The sequence below is a fragment of the Dermacentor variabilis genome, chromosome 7 (assembly GCF_050947875.1).
Source record: "Dermacentor variabilis isolate Ectoservices chromosome 7, ASM5094787v1, whole genome shotgun sequence".
Lineage (NCBI taxonomy): Eukaryota > Metazoa > Arthropoda > Arachnida > Ixodida > Ixodidae > Dermacentor > Dermacentor variabilis.
The window spans coordinates 91,181,004-91,193,012 of record NC_134574.1 but is presented as its reverse complement, the minus strand read 5'-3'; the positions used below and the strand labels follow the sequence as shown (position 1 = coordinate 91,193,012).

Below are 12,009 nucleotides of genomic sequence, written 5' to 3'. Positions count from 1 at the left end.
TGTGGAGATAAAAATGCCGCAGAAATTCTGCGAATCATCTACTAATGCGTAAGCACTTTTTGGCTCGGCTGCTACCTTGCTTTTCTCACTTATTTAGCTAATTTATACATGACTACACACCGCTACCAATCATCTGCTAATACTATAACACTGTTACAACGATAGCATATGTTAACTTGATCAATTGTGCATTTAGTTTACAGATGTATCGAGTCAACTGAGTCAAAACGCCGTCGCAACCTGTTTATTTTTTTGCCGCAGCACAGATTTTCTTTTCGTTTCTTTATTTTCCTTTCTTGTTACTACCTTGACGCGGCGACGGCTAAGTAACCTGTTCTTTTCTTTTTCTAACTCTACCAATCATCTACTATAACACTGTTATAAAAATTGCCTGTGTTAGCTTGACTAAATATGCGCTTACTTTTCGGATATAAGGTTTCACAGAATGGAAATATTTATTGGGGTACTCGACAAAGAATGCTTACGTACGCTCAAGTCCATTGTTTAAATTCCTGTCAGAAGTTGTTTTTTTTTAATTTTTATATCGCTACGAATCACTTTCTATACACTATCATTCCTATTGCATGCGTTGAATCGACCAAGTATGCATTAATTTTGCAAATATAGAGCGCATCGAACGGACAGATTTTGTTGGGGTATTCGCCAAATATCAGCACGCAATAAAACGCTCACTTTGCACAACGATATCACTCTGACCGCGCCAGTCAACGGGGCCCTCTATAATGTCAGAATATAGTGCGGCCGCGTAGCGGCAGCACGTCCAAACAGGAGAGGGCTGAGAGGGACAGCCACCGCAGACGCTCCAGACATCCCCAAAGTATAGGGAGCGTTCGCACTGAGTATGTGCCGCTTTCCAATGAACGCCTTTCATGACAGCACATTGACGAGCTGCGCAATGAATGGATTGGGTATGTACTCCTCGGTAATGAACCCTTCGCCAACTCGTGTCGCTGGGTATGTGCCACCGAGTCTGTGGCAGGCGAGAGAAGAATTTTAAGAGCACGCAGGCTCCGGAGCGCCAATTTTTTCGTCTCGGAGGCAACGCATGGACTTCTTGGTAGTTCCACTAGGTGATGCAGCGTGCCCAGAAAGAAGAACGAGATAGGAACCCGGTTGCCACATGACGCGTTTCTCAGAGTTTGCACGCACTGGCACGCTATACATTTCGGAGGCCAAGAGAAGGCTTAGAGGCGGCGGCGCTACATGTCGAAGAGTGTTCTTATTAAGCACGAAAAATGACTCCCGCTGCAGTGTACGTCTCATACGTAACTCCTTTCGACGGTTTCAATACGTTGTGTCGCCAATAGAATCGATACTAAACGTGTTACCGCAGACAGACAACGGGAGATGGATGATGATGATGATGTATGGGGTTTTTTGGCGCAAGGGCCAGGTATGGCCAAAGAGCGCCATGTCTGTGCTAATGGGTTTGCAATGTACTTATGATTACTATGAAGTTGGTGTGACGTGGCTGTAAAGGGGCCTTAAAATATACGCACTAAAGTGCGCAAAATCTGTATAATAAAATTATGGCGATGACGTATGACTTGTACTATGAACATTTAGATGCATTTAAAAAGAATGATACGATAGGTAAATATAGCAGATTATAAGAAATGATAGAGCACTACTGCCTCCTTAAGGCTCTTGAAACACAAGGGCCTGGAGGCATGTGCTATGCAAGACAATTATCACAGTGGCATCCTCTGGAGAGAGGAGGCGCTACGAATGCATGGGGCTAATAACGTGTAAGACTACATCGCTGATGAAACCTAATACTGTGTCTGCATTAAAAAGCGGCTCTGGACCAAGAAGCATTGCAGGATGAAGAGGAATGTGCTGTCGGTATGCTAATGAAAAGTGTCTCTTTCTCTCAGATTCGGCTTCCCGACACTCCAGGAGGACGTGGAGTACGGTCAGCCTCTCCCCGCATCTACCACAAGTTGGAGGCTCACTTCCGGTGAGTAGAAAATTATGGGTGCCAAACGTGTGTCCTATTCTGAGACGACAGAATAGCACATCTGTTCGGCGCGATTTTGTAGTAGAGGGCCAGAATCCTAACTGTGGTTTTATCAGGTGGAGCTTATTATTCGTTTCCGCGTCCCACATGCGTTGCCAGTGGTCCCGCAATCTCCTTCGCAAGAAAGGCCTCAGATCTGTGACAGGCACCACAGCGGTAGGGTTTACAGTTTCCGATGCGATTGACGTGGCCATCTCGTCCGCCAGAACGTTACCCTCAATGCTCCTGTGGCCAGGCACCCAGCATATAATGATACGCTTGTTAGATATGTACGCTTTACACAAGACGGTGTAGAGTTCACTAAGTACAGGATTTTTGTGTGTATAGACTGACATCAAGGCCTTCGCGACGCTTAGGGAGTCTGTAAAGATCGCTGCTTTTGGAAGTTTTGATTTTCTTATATGCTTCACAGCAGAAAGTAATGCGTAGGCCTCAGCCGTAAATATGCTTGTTTCCGGATGCAGTACGTCGGATTCCGAGAAAGAGTCGGATTCCGCCGGACACGTGCTCTTGCGAGCGAGAAGTTACCAGGGAGAGTCCCGCCTTGGAGGGCAAGACCACTGCGCCCACCAGCCCGGAGGTCGATGGGGCTCCCTGGGGGATTTGGCTGCGCCGGCCGTTGCCAGCGCTGGAAGGGACCTGGGAGGTTGAGGCAGCCTCGGCTGCGCCCACCTTCGGGGTCGATGATCCCTTCTCCTCGGTTGACGGGGCAGCCCTAGCTGCAACCGCCGCGGGGGCAGATGGCGTAACTGCCGACTCACTGACTGTGGGTCGGACAGCCGCTGGAAGCCTTTGTGTCGCTGCCCCCTGGCGCGTCACATCGGCAAAGCTTTTCTTGGGCAGGTATGAAACCCGCCTGCGTGCCTCTTTGAAAGTGATATTTTCTTTTACTTTTATGGTTACTATTTCTTTTTCTTTTTTCCAAGACGGGCAGGACCGCGAGTACGCGGCATGCTCGCCATTACAGTTGACACAGTGTGGGGTATTCTGGCATGTTTCAGAGGAGTGTTCGTGTTCACTACACTTGGCACAAGTCATCCGGCCTCGACAGTTCTGTGAGCTGTGGCCGAACCTTTGACACTTGAAGCATCTCAGGGGATTTGGCACATATGGCCTAACACGAATCTTGAGGTACCCGGCCTCGATGGTGTCGGGCAGAACACTAGAGCCGAAAGTAAGTATTAGGTGTTTTGTCTGAATTTCTTTTCCTTCCCACCTAATCTTAATTTGTTTGAAACTGACGACGTTCTGATCACTCCAGCCCTCCAGGAGTTCAGTTTCAGATAGCTCTAGCAAATAAGCATCGGAGACGACGCCGCGCGTGGTATTCATGGTACGGTGTGGGGTAACTGTAACCGGAACATCGCCAAAGGACACTAGTTTCGGTAGTTTTTCATGTTTTTTCTGATCACGAAGCTCCAGTAGGAGATCGCCGCTTGCCATTTTCGACGCTTTCTAGCCAGGTCCAAAGACTTCAGTCAGGGTTTTCGATACCAGAAAAGGTGAGATCATTCTCACCGTCTTTCCAGATTGATCAGAGTGGACGACGTGAAAGCGGGGAAGGTTACGTGTTCGGTTGCCCGAAAATTGAAAGACTTCGGTGCGCCCTCATTTAGGGGGGCGATCAGGAAATGGGAGAAAAGAATTTTCCATGAATACGCATAATAAATTCGGCAACAGCGCCGACCGCCCACCATGGAGCCCAACGAAGGGGACGCGGCAGAGCTTGCATGCAAGTCTGCACTACGCCAGTCGTACGCCGCCACTATAACCAAATATGGTGTACCCAAGGTTGGATAGCCACACAGGGTTAACCCTTGCCGCCAAGAAGAAGGAAGTAAATAGAAGAGAGAAGGAGACAGGAAAGGTGGAAAGTAAGAGAAAGGCGAAGGCTAGAGGGAGAGAGAGACAGGAAAAGGCAACTACCGATTTCCCCCGGGTGGGTCAGTCCGGGGGTGCCGTCTATGTGAAGCAGAGGCCAAAGGGGTGTGTTGCCTCCGCCGGGGGGCCTTAAAGGTCCAAACGCCCAGCATCGGCTCAACCCCCAGGATCCCCCTTTCCGCAGACACGGCTAAGCCGCGCACGGCTACACGCGGGAGGGTCCAACCCTCGTGTGCTCGTGTACGTGGTGTCGCCACACACCAAACGCCTGCTCACGCAGACGCCCCTGCGGGCAACGGGAGATGGATTCTGCCGATATTATTATGCTAGCAATCTAAGGTAACTTTATGCACTTTTCTACGGGTATGTGTCTGTATGTATGTATGTATGTATGTATGTATGTATGTATGTATGTATGTATGTATGTATGTATGTATGTATGTATGTATGTATGTATGTGTGTGTGTGTGTGTGTGTATGTATGTATGTATGTATGTATGTATGTATGTATGTATGTATGTATGTATGTATGTATGTATGTATGTATGTATGTATGTATGTATGTATGTATGTATGTATGTATGTATGTATGTATGTATGTATGTATGTATGGAATGGGTGGCGCATTGAGCTGTCGTGTTGACTAAGAGGGTCTGAAATCAACCATCAGGTCAACTTGGGTGTCTGAGTATCTGGCAATTTGTACATACGTGCCGTCCTTCAGCGAACTTCTTTCACGTCGACATGAGTAACACTGTAAGATGCACGATTGTGTCAGATACTGCTTTTCCAATAAACTTTTCAACCTGATTCTGAGTGCTAACTATGTGCCACTAGGTGGTTGCCGCTCTTTAGTGATCCTCTTTGATGCCAACTTGGTAACTAGTGTGTGTGCCACTGGAAATAGGCAATAGAAATACCCCTTAAGCTTATCCGACGCTGAGTGGAATCGAAACCACGTCGCAACGGTTCCTCAAGGACAGCAACTTGATGTAACAGGAGGCCACGCCATAAGTGCGCTAGCTAAAAGCCGCTTTTTTTTCATGTACGGACACCACTATCTCAGGCATAATAAAGCATTGTAAGTTGCTATAAGTATATATTAGAAAGATTCACTAATGTTTCATAAATCCACAATGCTTAGTAGATAGAATCATATCCATCATCATCATCATCATCAGCCTGGTTACGCCCACTGCAGGGCAAAGGCCTCTCCCATGCTTCTCCAACTAGCCTGGTCCTGTGCTGATTGTGGCCATTTTGTCCACTTCTTAATCTCATCCGCCTACCTAACCTTCTGCCGCCCCCTGCTACGCTTCCCTTCCCTTGGAATCCAGTCCATAACCGTTAGTGACCATCGGTTATCTTGCCTCCTCATTACATGTCCTGCCCATGCCCATTTCTTTTTCTTGATATCAACTAAGATGTCACTAACTCGCGTTTGTTCCCTCATCCAATCTGCTCTTTTCTTATCCCTTAACGTTACACCCATCATTCTTCTTTACATAGCTCGTTCCGTCGTCCTCAATTTAACTAGAACCCTTTTCGTAAGCCTCCAGGTTTCTTAGGTGAGTAGTGGTAAGACACAGCCATTATAAGCTTTTCTCTTGAGAGATAATGGCAACCTGCTGTTCATGATCTGAGAATGCCTGCCAAACGCATACCAGCCCATTCTTATTCTTCTGATTATTCCAGTCTCATGATCCGGATCCGTGGTCACTACCTGCCCTAAGTAGATGTATTCCCTTACCACTTCCAGTGCCTCGCTACCTATCGTAAATTGCTGTTCTCTTCCGAGACTGTTAAACAATAATTCAGTTTTTTGCAGATTGATTTTTAGGCCCACTCTTCTGCTTTGCCTCTTCAGGTCAGTGAGGAACCATTGCAATTGGTCCCCTGAGTTACTACACAAGGCAATATCATCAGCAAATCGCAAGTTAGTAGCGTATTTTCGATTAAGTCTTATCCGCAATTCTTCCCAAACGAGGTCTTCGAATACCTCCTGTAAACACGCTGTGTTTACAGGAGGAGGATTTTGTTGCTTTCTTTGTGGAGGAATACGGTGGCTATGGAGCCGCTACAGATATCTTTCAGTATTTTTACATACTGCTCGTCTACACCCTGATTCCGTAATGCCTCCATGACTGCTGAGGTTTCGACTGAATCAAACGCTTTCTCGTAGTCAATGAAAGCTATATATAAGGGTTGGTTATGTTCCGCACATTTCTCTATCACCTGATTGATAGTGTGAATATGGTCTATTGTTGAGTAGCCTTTACGAAATCCTGCCTGGTCCTTTGGTTGACAGAACTCTAAGGTGTAACTGATTCTATTTGCGATTACCTTAGTAAATACTTTCTAGGCAACGGACAGTAAGCTGATCGGTCTATAATTTTTCCAGTTTTCGCGTCCCCTTTCTTATGGATTAGGATTATGGTGGCCTTCTTCCAATATTCTTGAACGATCGAGGTCATGAGGCATTCCTAATACAGGGTGCCCAGTTTTTCTAGTACAATCTGCCCACCATCGTTCAACAAATCTGCTGTTACCTGATCCTACCGAGCTGACTTCCCCCTTTGCATAGCTCCCAAGGCTTTCTTTACTTATGCGACGTTACGTGCAGGATATCAAATTCCTCTAGACTATTTTCTCTTCCATTATCGTCGTGGGTGCCACTGGTACTGAATTAATCTCTATAGAAATCCTCAGCCACTTCAACTAACCTATGTATATAAGTAATGATATTGACAGCTTTGTCTCTAAACGCATACATCTGATTCTTGCCTATTCCTAGTTTCTGCTTCAATGCTTTTTGGCTTCCTCCGTTCCTGAGAACATGTTCAATTCTATCCATATTATACTTGCTTATGTCAGCTGTCTTACGCTTGTAGATTAACTTGGAAAGTTCCACCAGTACTATTCTGTGTGTAGGGTTAGAGGCTTTCATACATTCGCGTTTCTTAGTGAGATATTTCGTCTCCTGCGATAGCTTACTGGTATTCTGTCTAACGAAGTTACCACCGACTTCTATTGCGCACTCCTTAATGATGCCCATAAGATTGTCATTCATTCATATTAAAGAGAGTCATATTAGAGAGAGAGAAATAAGCAACGTGAGGCAGGGAGGTCAAGCAAGGTCTGGCCAGGTTGGCTATTCAGCACATGTGGACGAACGAAGGCTATAAGGGACTATAGTCTCAAAATTTCAATACAAGTTTCAGGTGGTGTACTCTTAAGGTACAAGAACGCACGATCGGCAAGGCGAGATATATTTCTCAATTCGTCGTCATGGTTACTCGCAGGCAGGTTAGATGTGGTTTCACCGTAGCAGCTTAAAACTTTGGGTCTTGGAATTGATAATATCATTACGCTTGAAACATTAGAGGATGAGTGTGGTATAATTTGCACCGGTGTCACTGAGGTAACGATATGTAATTTCCTTTTTACAAATTCGCTCAATAAGTACGTTCGTCACGAGTACGAGTAATCATGTTCTCGGTACAAATGCATTTCCGTGATCAACAAAATACTAACTCTCTGTAGTATTAGTTACGCAAGTAGGGATACCGAGACTCTTGAATCTGGAGACGTTGTTTTGATTTTGCCCTGTTCCACAAATGCAGATTCTCGTTAAATACACATAGCTCCCGCCTGAGATGGCATTTGGGAAGCGTATAAGCGAACGGTAAGAACATTGGCTGATGTGAACAATCGCTGTTGCAGCTTATGTTTCTCTAATATTTCCACGTGTTCCTGTCTTGAGTGATTGGTGCATAGACTCCTAGCTAATATGTAGTCTATATACAAAAGAAAGTGCCAAGCGGACATTTACTAATATTTCGAATCAGCCGTCTGTGTATGTTTTGGGCAGTAATTGGATAACTGAATGTTGAAAAATGCCGAGCACATCCTATATTGGAGGCGAGCTCCACCACTGGAAAAGCTGGCGCTACCTTCGGCGTGACGTGGTATGAGGAATCACGTGGACAGAGTAGCCGCGTCGGCTGCTTCGGAAGCGCCGAAGCGAGCTGAAAACGATAGTATAAACCCCTACCTGCGCAGCGGTTCTGATTAAATGCTGAGGCTTTCCCGCCTTAGGTGTCTGCTTGACAACATTTGAAAGCACAATAATAGGTAGTGGCTGCCTTTGGAGGCGTACAGCATGGTAGGCTACTGTTCGGTGCTGCTGTTGTATATCCTCCATTCTGGAGCCAAAGTCCCCCCCAGAGGCGCCGGACATTTGATAAAACCCCGCGTTGCGGGCCACCGACAAGGTGGCAAGGAGGAATCCCTCTCAGAGGCGCCGGACACTTGATACCCCTCAAACTACGTGCCTTACTGGCGGGCGCGATGTATACAAACAGCAACCGGCGGTGCGGTGGTGCCTTCCAAGTGGGGATCGGATTCTGGCACGTGCGTGGTGCAAGAATGCTTGTGTGGCATGGTGTATTATGACTTTCTCCTTCTCTCTACTCTCTTCCCTTTCCCATACCTTCTAGTGAAAAATAAAGGAGTCTTCTTGATGCGCTCGAAGCGAACGGACGCCTGTCGTTTTTCCATAAGTTCAAATTTCTCCGTCTCTTATTCCACAAGAGCTGCCGTGCCGGACGTACGCAGCGGAGCCCGGTGTCAGCCTTATCCACACGTAGCCATAAGACAAGGAGCGGCGTGAAGCTTGGCTCGCGATACTTAGAACCGGCACACAGCCAACGGTTACAACTCGGGTACGCAGCAAGCACAGACGCGAGGAAGATTTCTGCTACGGCGCCGGGACTGCGATGTTCGGCGAGTAGCAGAAAATGCGCACTGGAGTCGCTCGCCCGCGCCCACTGCCCGGCTAATGTCATGATGGTTTGGTGTATGAGTTGTTGATGCCAGATACTGGCACGTTCACTGCAACGGAAAGGGAGAGGTAACCCACATTAAAGAAAAGTCATGGCATATGGTCATGCTTGTGTTTGAATTATTGCACTGGATTACAAAAAAGAAGCAGACGGAAATCGCATGCTGAGAAGTAACATAAAGTGCGACGCCACTTGAGAAATAATATTGAAACGTCCAAGAATTTAGAAGACAAAAAAGATTGAATCGTCGGCATATCACAGTCGCCGTAGGCGCCGTAGTCTCTATACGAAGTTATTTTTGAACAGTTCTGATAGCGTCTACGTAACAATGGTTGCTAGTGTACTGTGAAATGCTCATATGCTGCGGCTTAAAGCTCATGGCACGCATACACAAACACGGTGCGAAAACGCGCTCACAGACAAAGCGAGAAATTTTGCGCGGACATGCATGCACATGCGCAGTCGGTTGCTACGAACCCGTGCGATCGCTCTATTGAGGCTTCATTCTGCTATGCCCCCTTTGGTTATAAAGGCAGCCCAATATAATAACATATTTCACACAATTTACTCTCAGCGTTTGCCTACCTTTCACGCAAGAAACCGGTTCGGGAGACTTTCACTGTACGTATTCGGTAATGAGATAGCGTCCGTAAACGATTCTGTGCCTTTTCAGTTTGCCCAAGATTATTATATTGACAATCAAAACTTCCCCCGTTTTGAGAGTACTTACATCAATGTCCAGGAGGGCTGCCGCGTGGTGTTCTTATTGAGCGCCGTAAGCGAAATCTACGAGGAGCGCGCCGTGTGATCCCTCATACTACGCGAGGAAGGCGCTTCCGACGGATGGCTACTCCGTAAGTTATCGCCCCCAGTAGGCAGTTAGTCACAGCATCATTAGCTTTTGATTTTCGTAACATGGCTCATTTTTCATGAGCTTAGTACTCTAGCTTTTCTATGGGCCAGCATTTCGACCTTTCCTCGCAGCTAGCATCGGGGCAATTAGATTTTTTTGCATGATATAAAGAAGCGATGGGTCATCTCGTCATGGCAAATATTATACTCATTATGGCTGCATATTTGCCTTGATATTTTCCGGAGAATTCTCAATATTTATTAAGCGTAGCTGCTGCATATCATAAACGCTTCCAAATGGAAGGCGTCTCTTTGCTGGTTCTAATTAAAGGCAACATTTTTGAATAATAAAGACGCATGGCTACAGGCATCTTTAGGTGCCTCCTAAGGCAACTGTCGCAAATTTTTATCTACCCTGCCTTCGCCAAACCATCGAGTTTTTCCCTCGAGTTCTTATTTTGCGTAACCTCAAGTAAGTGAAAATTTCTTCATCGACTCGCTGGGTAAAAGACTAAGTAATAAAGCGTTAGCATTCTTCGACTACTTCCAGCACCCGTATTCTCGCCAAACTGCGTCACCAGATATTGCATGTTCGAATGGGTGGCGCACCACTTGCCGTTCTCAGGGAAGAGGGTTCGAATCCAGCCATCGCATCAACTTGCGTGGCGATTATGCACATGTGTACAGCCTTACACGAATATCTTTCACGTGGGTAAGGATTACTATATGGCAGACTGGGTAGGTGCCGTTGTTCAATGAAACTGACTTTTACGCCCATTACGAGCACTGTATACCTTCCACTCAGTCTGTTATGCTCTTCAATAAACATCCTTGAGTGCAGCTTGGGTCGCTGGGTATGTACCTGTAGGTGAGGGCTGTTTTTTTAACGAACGTTTTCGACGCGAACTTTTATGACTAGGCATGTGCCGCTGGGAATATGCCACTCTACAATGAGCAAAAAAGATCCCTTACGTTTCGCGGATGCTTAGTGCCACTCAACCCACGTCACAGGGGCTCCTTAAGGCTAGCAACACGACGCATTAGCAGGCTGCGCCACAGATGCATGAGCATGTGTTGCTCTGCAAGGAACATCTGCCCAGCTTGGGTCACTGAGTAAGTGAGACTGAGTGTGCGGCAAGCGAGTGAACAACTCTGAACATTCGCAGCGACGGGCGCGCCACGCGTTTTCTCTCGGAAGCCACGCGTGGACTTCTAGACAGTGTCATTGGATGGCGCAGCGCTTCCAAAAATATATGTGAGAGAATAACCTCGTTACCTCATGACACCTTTCTCCCCATTCGTATGCACCTGCGCGCTATGAATTTCGGAGGTCACGCGCACGCTTCGCGAAGGCTCTGCTATATGGCGTCGAGTGTAATAGGCAAGCGCGAAAGAGGAGCCTCATACATAACTCGGTTCTACGGTGTCGATACGCAGTGACGCTATATCGATTAAAGGTTAAATACAATACCTTCGAGAGGCATTTGAGATAGGTTCTGGCGAAATGTTTTTTTATGTCAAGATATCTGTACCCTACTGCCATTCTATATACACGTCCAACGCGTAGGTTGCGAAATATGTGAATAGAAATTTATGCTAAGCTGTATATTTTACTTGTAATAGCCGAGGCGTAGAACTATGATTATTTTCCTTTGATATAACGTGTAATCTCATGCACCCTTTTTAATGCAGCACCGGTTGCAATTTATTTCTCATGGTATGTTTATGCTTTCACAGTGCACCACTCAGAACTAATGTCGAAACGGAAAAAATACACTCAGCAAAACGTCCATGATGGGATGCTACGTCAACAACGGCGATGTATGAGCATTGACAATGGAAGATTGATTGCGAGAGTATTTTAAAGTGTGAAGTGTATCTAACGCGCTTGGGCATTTTATATGCCTTTTCTCATATTGAAAACACAAGTGCTAATTGGGAAGAACTGAGCCAGACTAGGAGCACACCAAAGGGTAAAAGAACTTGATAGGTCAAAATAAAGAAAAATATATCTATAAAAGCATAGAGTATGACGCTATTTTAAATGAGATACCTGTGCTTTATAGCAGCTCAGGAGCCCTCATTTACATATTTGATGCAATGGCTAACTTTTTTATTATGCATAAATGAGGTAAGCTCAACTGACATACTGGTTCTCATAAAAGTAACTGTGGAGATAAAATGGTGGTCCTTAAATTTTGAACGTTTGCTTACGCCATCGGAGTGATAACTACAGAAGGTGCTGCAAATCTCCGCCACCGGCTTGAAGTGAAGTCTGAACCAGGCACGTACCCAGGGGGGGCCCGGGGGGGCCCGGGGGGGCCCGGGGGGGCCCGGGGGGGCCCGGGCCCTCCCCCTCCCCACCCACGCCACCACTCCTCACACATTCCT

The 12,009-nt window shown here is 46.4% G+C and overlaps 1 long non-coding RNA gene across 1 annotated transcript in view; it reads right to left on the bottom strand.

The window, feature by feature from the left end:
- The window catches only part of LOC142586932 (uncharacterized), an 81,426-nt gene extending 71,757 nt beyond the window's left edge, over window positions 1-9,669 (bottom strand). The window contains exon 1 of the long non-coding RNA XR_012829302.1: window positions 9,497-9,669. This is a non-coding gene — a long non-coding RNA (uncharacterized LOC142586932). The remainder of the gene's footprint in view (window positions 1-9,496) is intronic.
- Window positions 9,670-12,009: the final 2,340 nt, after the last annotated feature.